Source organism: Apteryx mantelli, chromosome 20 (assembly GCF_036417845.1).
Source record: "Apteryx mantelli isolate bAptMan1 chromosome 20, bAptMan1.hap1, whole genome shotgun sequence".
NCBI classification, from domain to species: domain Eukaryota; kingdom Metazoa; phylum Chordata; class Aves; order Apterygiformes; family Apterygidae; genus Apteryx; species Apteryx mantelli.
Window position 1 is genome coordinate 11,849,991 of NC_089997.1, and position 18,954 is coordinate 11,868,944.

At 50.3% G+C, this 18,954-nt stretch overlaps 1 protein-coding gene across 1 annotated transcript in view; it reads left to right on the top strand.

The window, feature by feature from the left end:
• LOC136993818 (uncharacterized) overlaps positions 1-18,509 on the top strand; it is a 487,107-nt gene extending 468,598 nt beyond the window's left edge. Inside the window, exon 2 of the mRNA XM_067308764.1 lies at positions 18,486-18,509. The gene's annotated coding sequence lies outside the window, so the exon portion shown is untranslated. The remainder of the gene's footprint in view (positions 1-18,485) is intronic.
• Positions 18,510-18,954: the final 445 nt, after the last annotated feature.

An 18,954-nucleotide genomic window follows, 5' to 3' on the forward strand; every position in this document is an offset into this window, starting at 1 on the left:
TAAATCAATCCTGTTTAACCCCTCATGAACCTTGAGTGTCTCTAAATGCCAGTATCTGACCCTCCCTTTCCCACCTTGTGGTCAGGTCCTTGATGCCACATACCCTGGTAAAGGGAAGTAGATGCACATGAGACAGTTATTGGTGTGTACATTGTACCCATTGAAGCATTTTCCTCAGCGCATCCTTGAACTCCTTGTTCCTCATGCTGTAGATGAGGGGGTTCAGTGTTGGAGGCACCACCACGTACAGAACTGCCACCCCCAGATCCAGAGCTGGGGAGGAGATGGAGGGGGGCTTCAGGTGGGCAAACATGAGAGTGTTGACAAAGAGGGAGACGACAGCCAGGTGAGGGAGGCACGTGGAAAAGGCTTTGTGCCTGCCCTGCTCAGAGGGCATCCTCAGCACGGCTGTGAAGATCTGCACATAGGACAGCACAATGAAAGTAAAACACCCAAAGATTAAAAAAAAAACTAACCACAAGAGCCCCAACTTCCCTGAGGTAGGAGTCTGAGCAGGAGAGCTTCAGGATCTGGGCAATTTCACAGAAAAACTGCTCCAGAACATTGCCTTGGCAGAGTGGTATTGAAAATGTGTTCCCAGTGTGCAGGACAGCATGGAGAAAACCACTGGTCCAGGCAGCTGCTGCCATTTTGACACAAGCTCTGCTACCCATGAGGGTCCCATAGTGCAGTGGTCTGCAGATGGCAACAAAGCGGTCATAGGCCATAACAGTGAGAAGAAAATATTCTGCTGTGAACAAGAAGACAAGCAGAAAGACCTGGGCAGTGCATCCTGAGTAGGAAATGGTCCTGGTGTTCCAGAGGGAATTAGCCATGGATTTGGGGACAGTGGTGGAGATGGAGCCAAGGTTGAGGAGGGAGAGGTTGAGGAGGAGGAAGTACATGGGGGTGTGGAGGCGGTGGTTGCAGGCTATGGCTGTGATGATGAGGCCGTTGTCCACAAGGGCAGCCAGGTAGATGCCCAGGAACAGCAAGAAGTGCAAGAGTTGCATCTCCCGTGTGTCCGTGAATGCCAGGAGGAGGAACTCAGTGGGGGAGCTGCTGTTGGACATTTCACTCACTGCAGTCACGGGGGACTGTCAAAGCAGGGAAAGACATTGACAAGTTAGAACAGACTTCTCTAAGCAAAACTTTTTCATAACCTCCCCCAAACACACACACACACTACCTCTCCCAATCTTGGCAGGACCATCACTGAGCTCTGTGGCTGGAGCTCTGGTTTGTGCTGGCTGAGTTTGCCATGAGGAGCAGGGACCTGTGCCCATGGGCTCCAGAGGAATCAGCCCTGACCTACAGCAGTGGGTGCATGGGAACAGGGGTGACTAAACTTCTATATTCACAGTTTTAGTCAGATTTAGTCTGCTCATAAGGTAGAAGGGCTTTTCAGCATCTTCCTTCCGAGTTCTAAATAATATGGCTTCATGAATAATTTTAAGGCTTGTTTTGTTTTCTTTTAGATGCCCCTGTCACACCTGAGGAGGATTCTTGGAGGTAGAAATCCTCAGCATTGCTACTGCACTCAGAGTGACCAGCTGTGATTCCTGAGAGGCAAAAGGATTCACTCTCGCTTTAGCGCAGAGTGAGGAGAGCTGGTTGGTCCATCTTGTTCCCAGCTGCCCTGTGCTCATACCTCTGAGGTGGAGGACGATCACACTCACTTTACCCTTGAAAAGAAATGACACTGCTGAGAGCAGAGGAAGCCAATTTCAAAGTGCAGATGAACACATACAGCACTCTTTCTGAGAGTATCTGAGGGAGGTCTCAGCCCTCCCCTTCTAGCCAGTAACACATCGGGATCATTCCAGTTGCCCACATCCAGCTGCCTGGCAGTATTTGTGTGGCTTTAGTATCTAGGTGGCTTTTCCATGGATCACCTAGATAACACACAGATGCAATGGGAAAGCTTTGACCTCCTTGAGAGCAGCTTGCAGCCCAGTCAGGCACCCCAAGAAAATAGCCGGATGTCCTAACGATGGGGTGCCTTGAAGAGAGAGTTGGCTCATTCCCAGCCCCCACATTGCATTACCCAGAGCCCCACAGGTTAGAGGGGGACTTGGGCACCTCAACGTTGAGGACACATCTGCATGGCAGGACCTGCAGGGTTGGTGCCTGAACTGCATCAGAAATTCCCCTGCCCAGAGAGTCCAAGGGGAAGGACAAGGGCAGCATGGACAGGTGGGAAACACGGAGCATTACCACGATATTTCTGCCAAGGAGGGACGGGACAGGGAGAGACAGAGGTGAACTCAGGAGTTTCTCTTCTCCTGGATGTCTGGCTGCTGAGGAAATGACTCATGCCCTGGACCCCACAGCCTTGAGGGCAGAGGGCTGTGCTGGCTGCGAGAGGAGAGGAGACATTGAAGTCTGTAGTTTCCTCTCACACTTTGACCAGTGCTTTGACTCTGCTGCCTGGAGCTGTCCCTGCGGGGAGCTGTTTCTCTGTCCCCACGTCTTTCCCCTGTCAGTGCTCACAGACCCCATCCCACCCACTGGGTGCTCAGCTCTGCCCTGCAGAAACTTCCCGGGTACAGGGCCCTGCCCATAGCACCTCCGTGTTTGCTGGTGCTATGGAGCAGGTGAGACAAACCTTCATGAGCCTGGAAAGGTGATGCTGGTTCTGTCTGCAGACTGAGGGGTGGGTGAAGGGATGAAGAGGAACTTCTCCTCTCTCAGTGTCACTGTTTCAGTCTCAATCCGCTGTCTAAACCTGACAGACAAAATACCATTTCACCCCACCCAAAGAGAATCAATCTGAAAGCAGAGATTCGTGACAGCTCCTTCCCTTTCAGGTATCCCTTGCCTTGACCTTCCTTTTGGAAAGCCCCCTCCAGAAATGTCCTGGGTGCAAGCTGGAGCTGTGAGCAGCCCTGACCCATGCAGCATCCTCTCAATGGGAGAATGAACCTGCCATGATGGGGGTCACTCCTCCCACCCAGAGCTTTGCCCTGCAGTGCTGTGGGGGGTTCCCTGGGCAGGTTGAGTGCTGACCCTCACAGGAGGCAGTCACCGCCCCAGGCACACAGCATCCTGGGGCGCAGGGACACTGCACTGCATTACAGCCCTGGGCAGACCTGTGTGCACACCCTGGATTCACACCCCTGCAACCACCCCTGGGAGAAAACAGCAGGATGCCCTGTCCGCCTGATGGTGTGGCAGGGAATCCCTGCTCTGAAGTACCTCCTCCTCCTCCTCACTAGAGGAGCCAGGAGAGTGATCCTTAAAAAAACAGTCATGGGATGGGTTGGGTTGAGAAGACCTTTCCAGGAACTTCAGTAGCGTTGCCCTGCAGTCAGAGACTTACCATGTAAAGGGCTGTGAAGATTTCCCCAACAATGAGCTCTCCTTCGTCCTCCCATTCCACACTGCCTTTCGCCTCCCTCTGTCTTCTCTCATCTTATGTCAACAACAGCAGACAGTGCCCGGAGCCCTGCTGCTCTTTGCAGAGGAGCTGCTCCTGGACAGAGCTGTCTCTTGGCAGTGCTGCCTGGTTGCCATGAGCTCCCTCCGTCCCAGGAGCCTGGCCCCACTCAGGAGCAGAGGCCCAGCTGAAGGCATAAAATTCTCTGTCCCTTGTGCTCCCTCCTCCTGGGAAAAGTTTACTGAACTAGACTAAAATACTCACCGATGGCCCTGCTCTAAACAGTGGAGAGAGACTGATTCCAGCACTGCAATTTGTCTCATCAGAGGATGGTTATATACAAGAGGTGGAATTGTCCCACTCCGGAAGCCCCTATTCCCTTCTCTTAACTAGGCAGGACGTTTCGACAGGGACAAGAAGGGAGCGCATTTACCCATGGTTCAGCTGTTGATTCAGATGAGTTAATCCAGGCATTTTATGTCAGGTTAGAAACCCCTGGGGCGGAGTGCGATTCAGATCCCTCCTGTGAACTCTACAGACTCACAGGAGATGGGATTGCCCTTGCCAAAGCTGAAGGGTGCACAACAGAGACGTCTGCAGGAGAACTCGCTGTCTAAGCTCCCACTGTAACCAATGCAGATGGGGGGTGGGAGTCAGCTGCTCACACACAACGTCTGGTGACATCTGAAGAGACAGAGGTGGTCAAAGGCATATGCCAGTGTCTGCTTGCTCTGATGGAGCAACTAGGAGACCCACATCCTTCCAGAGCATCAGATGGGATCCAGGTGGGGAATTTCCTTGGTCGTCTTAAATGACACTAGAGGCCTACTACTGCTCTTAGAGCTCCACTCACTAGGAAGCTGCGACAAAAGCAGATCTGTATAGTACAAACAGCTAATGTAGTTCAATGCAGACACTTGATTCAGTGACATAAAAATAGACCTGCAGGGTCATGTCAGATGCTTGGGGGGTCCAGAAAAACCACATGACTCTAGCAGATACAGCATGGAACCTGTAAGAAAACCATGTCCTTTTGGAGTGGTTGCTGAGCAAATATCCCAGGGCCTCTCAGGTTTCCTACCTGTGCCAAAACGACTGCATCCCACCACTGCCCTTAGGCAAAGTCCAGCCCATCTACAGCCACATGTGCTGCATAAATGGGAGGCACATCACACCAAGGACTCCCCTCTAGTCTCTGCACTCTCAAACCCTTCTAGCTCTCCACCTGAACCTCTTCTCACCCCCAAATGATATGAACAGGGACTGTGCTAATGATGTCCTCATGGTGGCTGGATCACAGGCTGTCCAGGCCCAGGGACTTCTTCAGTGGCACCTTGTCCTTCTTGGAGATCGGTTCACTTCTGTCACAGGCCCTGTGGAGCTACAAAGTCAGCTTGGGCAGAAAACCCATCCTGTCATTTCTGCACAGCCCAGCTCTGTTTTCCTCTGGCCTCAGGCATTGCAGGATTTGCAACTCTCGTTTCACCATTACATTGCCACCTGCTATCTGTGACAACATGTCTCTGCTGTGAAGTGGGGCCATTGCACACACAGTATCCTTGGCTCTTGGTTACATGGTGCACGCAGACCAACCTGTACACTGTGCCACAGCTGAGGCTCTGCAGCACAAATACACACAAATGCATGCAGCCTGGGGCACAGACAGGAGCAGATAGAGATGCACAAGCTGTCACAGAACTGCCACATGGTTGGGGTAACTGAGATGTGGTAGGACTGCTCACATGCCTGGAGGGCTGCAAGAGCACAGTACAAGCTCTTCAGGAGAGACCATCAGAGAAGATGATGAGGGAGGATGCCCTTTGTGTGGCAGCTCAGATGTATGGAGCTCTTCCCTGGAATGGAAAAGGGGCTGGGTGAGAGCTTGTGGGTGAGCATGAGAGGAAGGGCGACACTGTGACTGGAGTTACAGACCACCTGATCAGGGTGGGGAGATGGACACAGTCTCCTTTAAGCAACCTGAGGAAGTCTGTGCATCACAGGCTCAGGGAGACCTTAATCTCCCTGACATTCACTGGAAGGGCAAACAGCAGCAGTCCAAGAGGTTTCTGGAAGGTGTCAGCGACAACTTCTTAGCACAGCTGCATGATGGGCCACTAAGGGTGATGCTTTCCTGGACCTGGAAATTACAAACAAGGAGGAACTGATCAGAAGTGGGATGGTCAGCGTCCACCTTGCCTACAGTGACCATGAAATAGTGAAGTCCCAGATCTTGAAGGGAGTGTGGAAGGACAGCAGCAGAGTACAGCAGCAGAGTACAGCACAAGAACGGTTCATATCAATGCTCAGTAAAACTGGTAAAACAGGGAACTCATGCCTGAGCTCCAGGGCAATAAGGCAGCGTATGGGAGTGGGAAGGAAGGAGAGGCTGCAAAGGAGGAATTTAGAAATATTGTCTGGCAATGTTGACACGGTGTTATGGAAGACAAAGCTCCCCTGGGATTCACACTTGCAGGGGATGTCAAGGGCATGAGAATGAGCTGCTACTGCTTCAGTAAGAAGAAAAAGGAGAAGGTGGGCTCACTGCTGAATGGGGCAGGGACTCTTGTAACAGCAGATGCAGATAGGTCTGAGGAACTCCACACCTTGTTAGCTTCAGTTTTCACCAACAAGGTCTCCCAGGCTGTTGTGCCTGGAGTCAGGACTCCTGAGGAGAAAAACAACCAGCAAAGGATGAGGGTTGGGTGAGGGATTACTTGTGAGAACTTGACCCATACAAGGCTATGGCACTGGATGGGCTGCATCTGAGGACACTGACAGAGCTGGCCACTGTCATAGCAAGGCCACTCGCTATCATCTTTGAAAGGTTTTGGAGGCTGGGCAAGGTCCCAATGACTGGAAAAAGGCAAATGTTACATCCATCTTCAAAAAAGGCCAACAGGACAACTTGGGAGCTGCAGGCAGTTCAGCCCACTTTGGTGAGGAGTGTGTCATAGAGCAAATTCTCTTGGATCGCATTTCTGGCCACATGAAGGAGAAGAAGGTGACAGAGAACAGTCAGCATGGATTTACCCAGGGTAAATTGTGCCTCACAAATATGATTGCCTTCTATGATTAAATAACTTTATTTGTGGATGGAGAAGAGTAAATGTCTTTTATCTGGACTTTAGCATGTTGTTTGACACTGTCTTCAACAGCATTCTTGTATGCAAGTTAGAATGTTGAAGTCTAGAGGGTAGACAACCAGATGGGTAGAAAGCTGCTTGGATAATGAGGCTCAGAGGGCAGTGGTGAATGGGTAGTACTCTTTCTGGAGGTCAGGGAGCAGTGGAGCACCACTGATCTCTCCAGCAACCTGTCCTGTTCATCATCTTGCTTAGTGACATGGAGGAGGCAACACTCATCATGCTTGTAGATGACGCCAGATGGGAGGGGAGGGTCCAGTGATATGCTTGAGGGCTGCCATTCAGAGGGACGGAGACAGGCAGGAGGAATGGGCTGTCAGAAACATCGCAAAGTTCAACAGGGACAAATGCCAGGTCTTGCACGTGGGATAGGCCAACACTCCGTAGTGTCACAGGCTGGGGCCTGTGTGCCTGGGGAGCAGCACTGCAGCAAAAGTCCTGAGGGCCCTGGCGGTCAGAAGGCAAAATATGAGCCAGGAAAGTTCCCTGGCAGCAAAGAAGGCCTTAAGCATCCAGGGCTGTAGGACCAGGAGCACAGCCAGGAAGTCGAGGGAAATGATGATCCCCCTCTAGTCAGTATTCATTAGACTGTGTAGAAAATACTGCATCCAGTTTTGGGTCCCCAGAAGAAGAAAGAGGTTGGTAACTGGTGGTGGGTTTGGTGGAGGGCCCTCAAGATACTCAGGGTGCTGGGGCACATGCTCTTTGAGGACATGGGACTTTTTTAACCTGGAGAAGAGATGGCTTTGGAGGGATCTCACAGCAGCCTTCCAATAGCTATGAGGAGGTCATCAGGAAGATGGAGGCAGGCTCTTCATCCTGATGCATGGTGGGAGGACAAGAGACAATGGGCACAAGCTGAAAGAAGAGACATTGATGCAGGAGATGAGGGAAAGCTTTTCCACTAAAGGATGGCCAAGCACTGGAACTGGTTGCCCAGAGAGGCTGTGCGGTCTCCTCCCTTGGAGGTTTCCAAGACCAGACTGGATCAAGTCCAGAGCAACATGGTCTGACCACAGAGCTGACCCTGCTGTGAGCAAAGAGATTGGGCTAGGAATCTCCTGAGGTCTCTTCCATCCTGAAGGAGTACATGATTCTTCCCCCTCTGGCTCTTCACTTATGGATGTCGGGGAAGCAAGCAGGTTCCCTTTGACAGTGGAAGTAGGTCTGCTTTCTTTTCCTCCTACATTCAGAATGGTTCAGATGCAGAGCTTCTTGGCAGGAATCCCCAACACAGCCCTGATCAACCCTTTGCTTCACTTTTAATTTCCCTTTTTTTTTTTTTTTCCCCTCCTTTAAGTTTGTCTCTTTTACCATCCTGATCCCCTCCCATACAGTCAGCCCCCCCCTGCTTACTCTTTCCCCATTGGCACTGTTTTGTTTTGTTTTCTTTTGGACACAGAGGTGCTTCAGTCCAGAAGGCCCTTGAGAAACTTGGCTGATTTGGGCAACAGACATCTCATGAAGCTTTGCAAGACAAGTGTCAAGTCCTGTGCCTGGAGGGGGGGGGGGAATAACCCCATCTATGAGGAGAGGTTGAGGGAGCTGGGCTTCTTTATTCTGCTGAAGTGGAGGTGAAGGGCAGTAGAGTAGTAACCTGTGAGTGCTTGAAGGGTGGTTTCAGAGCTGGTGGAGCTTTTCTTGGTAGTGAGAAACAGCATGAGAAGGGGAAACAGCCACAAACTGCAGCTCGTGGGTTTCAGATGTGACTTCAGGAAAAGGAAATGTCACTTGAAGGGTAGAGCTGTGGTGCTACAGTTCACCCAGAGGGAGTCTGTGATCATCCCCTGGCTTTGTGTTTCAAGGAAAATCAACCTCCCAACAAAATGAGGTCTTTGTCCTCTTGGCTATGGATGGTGTCTCGGCCACAAAGGCCTCTGAGAAGACACTGTTTCCCTATGGGACTGTAGTCTTGCTGCCTCCTTGTCCCCAACGAGCCCAAGAGGTGCGGTATTGTCCTGTACTCGGCGTTGCACACCCCCACCCTCACACTGCCCCCAGGAAGAGCCCTGAGCAAAGCGTGAGGGAAAGGATCACCCTACTCAGGGGCTGGCTATCAGTGCCTGGCCATTCTGCTTGATAAAACACATGAAGGCTTTCTTGGCATCAGAGCCACCTGCGCATTGTCTTTGCCTACCTGCAGTCAGGGCCTCCAACTTTCTGCTCTCATCAGCCCCCAGAGAGGCTTTGTCAGTAATGTCCCTCAGTGGGACCCATTAAAACTCTGAGAAATTTTGGGGTTTACTTCTGACTTTAACGTCTTGAGTAGTTTGTTCAATCTCCTCTCAGTATCTGAGGTTCATGGACTCAGCACCAAATACACTCAAGGGGCCATTAAAATGCAAAAACCTCTAAGGAGCCATTTCTCTCCCCCTAATTTTCTTCAGTTCTTCAATTCTCGTAGGGCTAATTGGAGAGGATTCAGGAGTGAATTGAAAAGAGTAAGATGGGGAGCACCTGAAAAAGAAAGGATTTCTGCTTCTTAAGTTTTTTCAGCTTACAAAATAAGCGATATCCACATTCTCCAATTCATACTGACCCAGAGGGTCTCCTAATGAAGTCCAGACATGTAGGAAAAGCAGTATTCTCAATAGGAGACCTTTATGGACAACCTTCCTCCTCACCTCCCCAACCCTGCCATTTCCCTCATCAGCCACTGGGGACTTGCATGACTCTTGTTAAAACTTAACCTTTTTCCACTTGAGTCTGTAGCTGAATGTTACAGCTCCTATGCACCAATTCCCACCTGCTTTCCTTAGAGGACTACTTGCAGACACAGGAGGATTTTTCTTAATTGCAAACAAGCAAAAATAGAATACGATACAGTTTAATAAAAAGTCAAATATACTCCTCAACCGTATGTTAAGTCCAAGCTATCTCCAGTGAGATCCACTTTCCACAAGGAATAACCCTCCTTGAAGTGTTTTTTGACAGATAGCTAGGAAAGGATAGATAGAAACAGAACTGAGGAGTTGGACAAAGAGACAATGAGGCTCCTGAAAGATGAGGATGGATAAAGAGTAAGATATGTCCAGTTCGTCTGATGCAAAGATGCCTTTAGAAATGATCAGTTTAATCAGGATATGTGAAAATATGTGATAAATCACTGAGACTATATCCACAGCATAACAGGCAGAACGGTGGTAACACAAGTTCAGGGGAAGATTAGTATTTCTTCTCCTGAGATTCACACCCTGCCTGAACATTTCCACTATTTTATCATGGGAAAAGTGAACTTTAAAATTAGTCAGTCCTTTTAGCTGGTGAAAGTGTGTTCATATTTTTTAAATGTTGAAAACTCTTCTTCACCTTTTCAGGCAGAGCTCTATTCTAACCACAAGCATCCAGAGGCACTTGGAGAGGTCCTGGTGTACCTGAGGTACCTGCCTGGGCATGGCAGCTCTCACAGGGGACCTGCGGGAGACCAGAGCCCCTTGGAGCTGCAGATGGAGGCTGGGCAGAGGGGACCAGGGTACCTTCAGTGGCACCAGCTGTTGGTGACCCTGTGACTGCATCCCACCCCAATGCTGGAAATCGCTTTCCTTTTCAAGAAAAAAAAAAAAGACCGTGATATTAAACAAAAAAAGACAACAAAGCAAAGAAAGACAATAAGAACACAAAAAATTTAAAAGCTGGAAAGTGTAACAAAACATTTCTTCCCTTTAGATCATTTTCTTAATTTCTCTCTTCTTTCATTTTTTATTGACATTTTCTAAATACCTCTGGTATTATCAAGCCTGCACCATTAAAAAATATACTTCCCCATCTCGCACAGAGTCCAGTGGCCCAAAACCACTCACGGCCCAGGGCTCTCCATGCCACTCCTCACTCTGTACAGAGCGAGTGGCACTCACCAGAGACAGGAGTGACCACAAAACCCACATCCAAGCCCTGTGCCTGTTGGTGGCCTGTCAGGTTCTCAGGCACACAGGACCTCACAACCTGTTACCCCAGACAGGAATCAAGTGCTGGCCTGTCAGCTTCACCCATAGAAGTGACCTCACAGCCACTTTCCCACCCATGTGCCTGTTCACGGTCCATCAACTGTAGAGACAGAAGTGACCTCACAGGCAACTTCATGGCTATATGCCTCCTCCTGTCCTATGAGCTTCTGAGAAAGAACTAATCTCATAAAAATGTCCCCAGCCATCAGCTTCCTGGTGGCCTATCAGCTGATCAGACACAACTGACCTCATAATCACCCACCAAGCCAATGGGCCTGCTGCTGGTCTTTCACCTGCCCTTATGGAAATGACCTCAGCATGGTCTTGGCTTCCATCCAGTCAGGTATTCATGCAGCAATGACCTCACAATCATCACCTGAGCCATGGGCCTGCTGCTGGCCTATGAGAGGCTGAGACAGAGGTGACCTCACAGTCACCATCCAAGCCATGTAACTGTTTCTGGCCTATCAGCTGCTCAGTTCTGAATGACCTCACAATCAACATCCTAGCTCTGTGCTGCTTGGAGGCCTATCAGGTCCTCAGGCAGAAGTGACCTCACAAACAATTGCCCCAAGCATTAGCCAAGTGCTGGCTTATCAGCTGCTCGGATAGAGGGGACCTTACAATCATCTAGCAAGCCCACATGGCTGCTGATGGCCTTTCCTCTTCTCTGATGGACAAGGCTTGTGTTCTTGCTTGGGAGGTCACTTCTGACTCAGCCTCTGATAGGCTAGCAGCAGCCTCATGGCTGGGACATGTGCATGTGAGGTCACTCCTGCCTTAGCAGCTCATAGACCAGCAGCAGGCACGTGGCTTGGATGATGGTGGTGAGGTTAGTTTTACGTGCTCAGCTGAATGTGGGGGTTGAGTTAGCATCCTGGCTGGAGATCCTGGCAAGAATTTCAGAAACTGCAGGCCTCAACCAACCTAGTGACAAAAAGTGCTCAGCTGAGATGGTGGCATTCAGTTATTTGGGCACAGGTAGGAAACCGGAGAGGCCCTGGGGCACTTGCCCAGCAACCACTCCAAAAGGACATGGCTTTCCTGTAGGTCCCATGCTGGATCTGCTAGAGACTTGTGCTTGTGATGGACACCCCAGGCATCTGACATGGCCCTGCCTATGGCCGATTTTTATGTCATTAAATCAAGGGTCTGCACTGAATTACATTAAATGTTTGCAACATAGAGATGTGCATGAGTCTCAGCTCCCTAGTGAGTGGAGCTCTAGGAGCAGTGGTAGGCATGGAGTGTCATTTCAGATGGCCAAGAAAATCCCCCACCTGGCCCCAACCTCATGCTCTAGAAGGAGGCAGGTCTCCTAGTTGCTCCATCAGAGCAAGCAGACACTGGCACATGCCTTGCATCACCTCTGTCTCTTCAAATGTCACCAGGTGTTTGTGTGTGAGCAACTGACTCCCATCCTCCATCTCCACTGATTACAATGGGAGCTTAGACAAGGCACTCACATGCAGACATGTCTGTTGGGCACCCTTCAGCTTTGGCAAGGGCAATCCCACCTCCTGTGTGTTTGTGGAATTCAGGGGAGGGATCTGAATCCCACTCCATCCCAGGGATTTCTAACCTGGCATGAGATGTCCAGATTGACTCATCTGAATTAACACCTGAACCATGGGTAAATGAATTCTCTTCTCGTCCCTGTCTGTGTCCTGCCTTGTTGAGAGATGGGAATTGGGTCTTCCAGAGTGGGATGTTTCCACCTCTTGTAGATAACCATCCTCTGATGAGACAAATTACAATGCTGGAATCAGTGTCTCTTCACTGTTTAGAGAGAGACCATCAGTGATTATTTTAGTCTACCTCAGTGAACATTTCCCAAGAGGAGGGAGTGCAAAGGAGAAATGAAGTCACACCTTCAGCTAGGCCACTGTTCCCGAGTGGGGCCAGTCTGCTGGGACAGAGGGAGCTCATGGCAACCGGTCAGCACTGCCGAGAGACAGCTCTGTGCAAGAGCATCTCCTCTGCAAAGAGCAGTAGGGCTCCAGGCACTGCCTGCTCTTGCTGATGTGAGATGAGACAAGACAGAGAGAAGCGAAAGGCAGTGTGGAGTGGGAGGAGAGAGGAGAGCTCACAGAGGAACAAATCTTCACAGCCCCTGACACAGTAAGTCTCTGGCTGTAGAGCAATACTACTGGAGTTCCTGGAGGGGTCTTCTAAACCCATCCCATCCCATGACTACTAGGTTCTTTAGGATGCTGTCTTCTTGAGTGCAGAGGAGGAGGAGGTGCTTCTAAAGCAGGGTTTCCCAGCCACACCATCACAGGGACAGCGCATCCTGCTGCCTTCTTGCCTGGATGCTGCAGGGGTGTGAAGGCAGGGAGTGCACCCAGGTCTGCATGGGCTGTAATTGAGAGCAGTGTCCCTGCACCCCAGGGTGCTGTGTGCCTGGGGCAGTGACTCTGCTGCCTGCACAGCAGAGCACAGCACTCAGCCTGCCTGGGGAACTCCCCAAGGTGCTGCAGGGATGATCGACCTCAGCAGAGCAAGTTCATTCTCCTGTTGAGAGGGTTCTGCATGGGCAGGGCTGCTTGCAGCTCTAGCTCATGCACAGGACATTTCAGAGGGGACTTTTCAAGAGGAAGGTGAAGGCAGGGATTTCCTGAAAGAGAAGCCAGTTTCCTGAGATGGTGCTTTAACTGTCCTGCCACCTGGCAAGGGGAAAATGAAAATGGAGCTGTCAGCTTTGAACAAAGGACTGAAACTCCTTGACAGTTTCAATGAGCAGTCAATGGGTCTGCTAGGTACTTCTGAAAGTCCATGCACGCATCCCTTAGTCTGTAGACAGCACCAACTTCCCCTTTGCTGGTCTCATTAGTGTTTATCTGCCCTGCTCCTTAGCACCTCCAAAAATGGGAATGCTCCTGGACAGTGCCCTGCTGCTCGGAGGTTTCTGCAGGGCAGAAGTGAGCACACTGGGGAAGGTGTGGGCATTGCAGGACCTGACCATGACTTGCCCAAATCCATCCTCCCATGATGTTTCTAGAAGCAGTTCCCTCTCATTCCCTGCCCAGCTCTGATGCCTGGAGCTGTCCCTGCTGGGAGCTGTTTCTCTGTCCCAATGCCTTTTCCTGGTTGGTGCTTACAGACCCCATCCCATGCTCTGTGCACTTGGTTCTGCCCTACAGAAAGCTCCCACAGGCAGGGCACTGTCCAGGGGCATCTCTGTGCTTGCAGGTCCTAAGGAGCAGGTCAGACAAACCCTCATGAGGCCAGAGAAGGTGATGCTGATGCTGTCTGTAGGCTGAGGTGGAGATGAAGGGACTTGCTGTGGTTTCTCTCAGACCTTTTGATCTCTCAAAATGATGGGAGTGCTCAGCTGCAGTTAAGACACCGACCCTGTGTGTCCTGCATGGTGTGGTCTTCATGGCAGTGAGAAGCACCAGTCCCTTTCCAACCCGTGAGGCTCCTGGCAATGCATTTCATCAGGTTGGGTAATCAGCTGACTCTCCTTTAAGGAAAGTCCACCTTTGGACCCTTGACTGTTTCTCTGGGGTGTCCTGCCAACTTGGAAGCTGCTCTCCAGCAGAACACAGCTTCCCTGTAGCATTTATGTGATATGTGAGAGTCTGGTCACGTGAGTCATCAGATACCCTGGCACACTCCACTCTCTCCATCTCTGGGCTGAGAGAGAAGAATTTGGAAATCTTCACTGTGAAACTGAACTCCTACACTCTCAGCTCAGTCCACTTTCTTTCTCAGAGGAACCTGTGAGTGTGATTGTCCTTTAGCTGAGGGAGGTGCAAGTGCAGCACAGCGAGGGGAAAAACTTAATGACAGACCAGATCCTGCGACTCCGTACAAAGTCACAGCAAGCTCTTTATTTCCTCTTGGCATGCACAAGTGCTCATGCTGAGAGCAACTGAAATGCCAAAGATTTCTACCCCATCAGAGAATGCTCCCACAGTAAGATGGAGGCACCTAAAAACTAAATAAATATATAAGCTGACCCCTCCACTGAAGATCATTTTCTGGAGAAAATGGGTTTCAAAATATTGAGCAGCCCTTTCACATAAGGAGTGAACGTAATCTGCTGCAGGATGTGCACATCAGAGCTAGTCACTTCCCATTCCCACTGCAGTGCCTGGAGGAAGGGTGCAGATGGTAAGTTGACGTGAGGACAGAGTCTATCTCATTGGAACAGAGATGTCTAGAAAGTGTGAGGTCACTCCCTGCCTTCACTTGGCTGCTTCTCTCCCTTGCTAGAGTGGGCGACGGTGTGACTGGTTCAGCTACAGACACCTCTGTTCAAGAGGGCGAGGCTGGGGGAGATGAAGCCCTCACAAGGGTCTTCTCTTTCCGAGACAGCTGGCATGAGTGCTGTATTCAGCTCTCATTATGGCAAATAGAGAATAGTCCCACTGGGTCATTGCACCAAGTTCCCTCTGCCGAGCTCATGGCATCAATCTCCAGGTATCCCACCGAATATCTGGGACTCTTTGATACCTCCATTTACACCCCCGACAGAGCAGAATGGGCTCTTCTGGAGACCACAGGCAGAGGTACCTGGTCAGCGTGGCACACACAGCCAGCACAAACAGAGCTCAAGCAAGGATTCTGAAAGAAGGTGAAGGACAGAGGAAATGTGTGTGTGTGTGGGGGGGGTACTATGAGAAATGGAAGGGTTTGGCTCAGAGAAGTCTGCTCTAACTTGGCACTGTCTTTTCCTCCTCAGACAGACCCCCATGCCCAGGGGGAGCAAATGTTCAACAGCAGCTCCCCAAATGAGTTTCTCCTCCTGGCATTTGCAGACACGCGGGAGCTGCAGCTCTTGCACTTCTCACTCTTCCTGGGCATCTACCTGGCTGCACTACTGAGCAATGGCCTCATCATCACAGCCATAGCCTGCGACCACCGCCTCCACACCCCCATGTACTTCTTCCTCCTTAACCTCTCCATACTCGACCTTGGCTCCATCTCCACCACTGTCCCCAAATCCATGGCCAATTCCCTCTGGAACACCAGGGCCATTTCCTACTCAGGATGTGCTGCCCAGGTCTTTCTGTTTCTCTTCTTGTTGACAGCAGAGTATTCTCTTCTCACTGTCATGGCCTATGACCGCTTTGTTGCCATCTGCAGACCACTGCACTATGGGACTCTCATGGGTAGCAGAGCTTGTGTCAAAATGGCAGCAGCTGCCTGGGGCACTGCTTTTCTCTATGCTGCCCTGCACACTGGAAACACGTTTTCACTACCACTCTGCCAAGGCAATGTCATGGAGCAGTTCTTCTGTGAAATTCCCCACATCCTCAAGCTGTCCTGCTCAGAATCCTACCTCAGGGAAGCTGGGCTTATTGTGGTTGGTATTTGTTTAGCTTTTGGATGTTTCATTTTCATTGTGCTGTGCTGAGGATCCCCTCTGAGCAGGGCAGGCACAAAGCCTTTTCCATGTGCCTCCCTCATCTGGCCGTGGTCTGCTTGCTTGTAAGCACTGGCATTTTTGCCTACCTGAAGCCTTCCTCCATTTCCTCCCCAGCTCTGGATTTGTTAGTGGCTGTCCTGTATGCAGTGGTGCCTCCAGCAGTGAATCCCCTCATCTACAGCATGAGGAATAAGGAGCTCAAGGAGGCATTGAAGAAACTGATTCAGCTAGTACTATTTCAGCAGCAAGAAGCTGCCCATCTCTAGTCACAAGCAATATGCAATCTATCTCGGGCAACTCGTGTGCTTTGGGCGTTCTATCTGTGACACTCATGTTTGTACACAACTGCTGGAATTCATCTCCAGAGGCACCAAGTCCATCCGTCTGACCCAGAGGCCTTCTGTTCATCTGTCTACCACGGCATCAGAGCTGGCCTCCCAGGTAGCATCTCTGTAATAAAAGGGGATTTCCTCAGGACACTGCCTGAAGGTTGGCCAAAGCTGGTGCCAAGAATGCACTGAGGGAGTTGCACCCAAAAAGGCCTTTTGCTGCACAAGAGTTCTCTATGGGCTGAGGGGGACGTGCTCATAGGGTGATGTGTTAGGAAATGAGGGCAGGATTCTGCCCTCACTTGTGGGTGCCGAGTACCCCTGGAGAGGGTGAGTGGTATCTGCCGGGGACTGTCTCACATATTACAGGGCTGGTGACAGATGCCGGTTCTTCTGGAAGGGAATATGGAGTCACCAGGGGAGCACAGGGCATCCCCAGGGTCAGCGTGTGCCTGGAATGGGCAGTGAGTGGAGACTCACAAAAGCAAGTGCGGTCACCCAAAGCAAAGGGCTAAACCAAAGAATGCACTGAGTGAGGGCTCTGCAAGCTCAGCAGAGCCAGCAGGGACTCAGCAGGCCCAGGGAAGGGACACTCCAGAGCGGTTCTTGTCATCCACCTACAAACCATGGGCTGGGTGCAAGGACACACCTGAACCCCTCCTGAGCCATTTGAAATACCGTGTTTGCTTTGAGCATCTTCCACAGCCACAGACCCTGGGGAGGGGGGTGTCGGGTGCAATGCTGCTGGGCCAGCTGGCTCTGCCATGGCCAGCGCAGAGTCACCCCATGGCCCCACAGCCTGCTCGTGCTGCAGAGAAGCACTGACAGCCCGGGGCCCTGCGGGGAACCGGGGAGGGGTGAAGGAACAACCATCCAGGCCAGCAGAGGCACACACTCACCTGGGGAAAGGCTCTCTGGGAAGCAGGGAACCCTGAGCAGGGCTGCTCACCCTGCCCTGAAACCCCCCCACACTCCCTGTCCCCCCATGCCCTGTCCCAGCCCTGGTGCTGGCCAGCTGCCCTGGGCTGGGGCAGCTCCAGTCACCCCAGGAGGGGGAAGGGGCATGGGGGGGAGCAGTGCAGGGAGCTGGGGGGAGGTCAGCATCCCACTCTCTGGCTGGGAATGGAGCCCCTGCTTGGGCAGAGGTGGGGATCAATACGTGGATCATTAACAGGATGAGCACAGGATGTAACATCGATCACAATACAGTGGTAGCTTTTGGTGACCAACCTTTAGAGATATCATACCCATGGTGTTCAGTAAGGCTGCTTTCCACTTTTGCTAAACAAATCCATTAACTCTTATAATAGATCATCATTCCTTCTCTTTCTTCTAAGCATTTTCAGATTCCAGACAGATGCTTGGTGTTCTGTTTGAGAAAACTGTCTAGTTGATGGAAGGTTACTCCAAGTGTTCCTGATGCTTTAAACAGTGCAAAAATAAGACATCATTTCTTCAGTCATATGAGAAGTTAACTAGTAGCTCTGCTTTGTGATTTGGGCAAAAACATATGTCACATTACAATGGCAACTGCTGCCTTACTGTTATGGACAATTAGGCTCGCCGGCCATCATAACAGGGTCTGACCCTAGGTTCCCGCTGAGACAGAAGTTTGAAGTCAGATCAGAGCGAAATAAATTTTAATGACACACGTGTGGTAATTAGAGCTTGAGCTGGGTGCCTCCAAAGAGGGACCCCGTTTGAACAAATCCCTGGGTAATTATACCCTTCCAATCTAGTATCCACCCCATACTTCTGAACCAATCATAATATTAGAGTTCGGGGTCTTACAGCTCCCGACTGGTCCTTTCCGTAGTTTCCAGGTGTGTTCTTTACTTCTTATCACACTTCTGCATAGGTGTCGATGGCTCTTTTACTCCCTTATCTTGTCCCTCAGAACCAGTCTTTGGGGTTACTTCTTTCTTGCAAGTTGTCTGGCTCTTCTACTTCCTTATCTTGTCCTCCAGAATCAGTCTTGTGGTTCCTTTGTTTCTTCCTTCTGTGTCCTACCTTAAAGTCCATCTCCCTGATGGTGCTCATTAACGTTAAACTGCTTGTTTCTCTCTACAGTCCCCCCTCCTGCCCTTATCTCTCCGACTTGAACCTGCTTTGGGGCCTTCTTTTACTTAACTAGCTAAAAGTTCAACATATCTAGCTGAATGGTCATAGCTTGCGGCCTCAGGCTTCAGCAAATTTAGCTACTAACGCTAAGCAAGTTATGCTAAGTGATCAACTCTAGACAGCTTCAGTCCAATATTCTCTAACAGTCCTCCCTTTGTTTTTTTTAAGCATCCCTGCTAATATGTTAAGCAGAGTTCTCGAAGCCTTTCGAGGCGTACTGTCACTCTCCACAAGCTTATGTGCAATATGATTGTAAATAATAGGCATAACGTGGTTAAACTTCACACAACCACTACTGGGTGCAACATGTGATTATAGATCCCTGTTGTGGTTGGTGGCCATCCCAGAAGAGTCTCCCACCAATGATATTCTTCATCCTTCTTCACTTTTTCCAAGATGTGGTGTATCTCTTCTGTATCATGATGAACGGTGATTAGAGTTTTTTGTCCGTTGTTTCGGATGCATTTTAGCAGTTGACACAGGTCATCATGTTGTAGTAGTTTCTTCACCAATATAAGATTCATTCCGATGGGGGTAGGCAATAAATCTTGACTTAAGGTATAATTAGACTGTAATAATTGATAAGGCACAATAGGAGCTGAATAATTAAAGTCACATCCCATAATTTTAGTAAAACTACAAACACAAATATTTGAGTGAT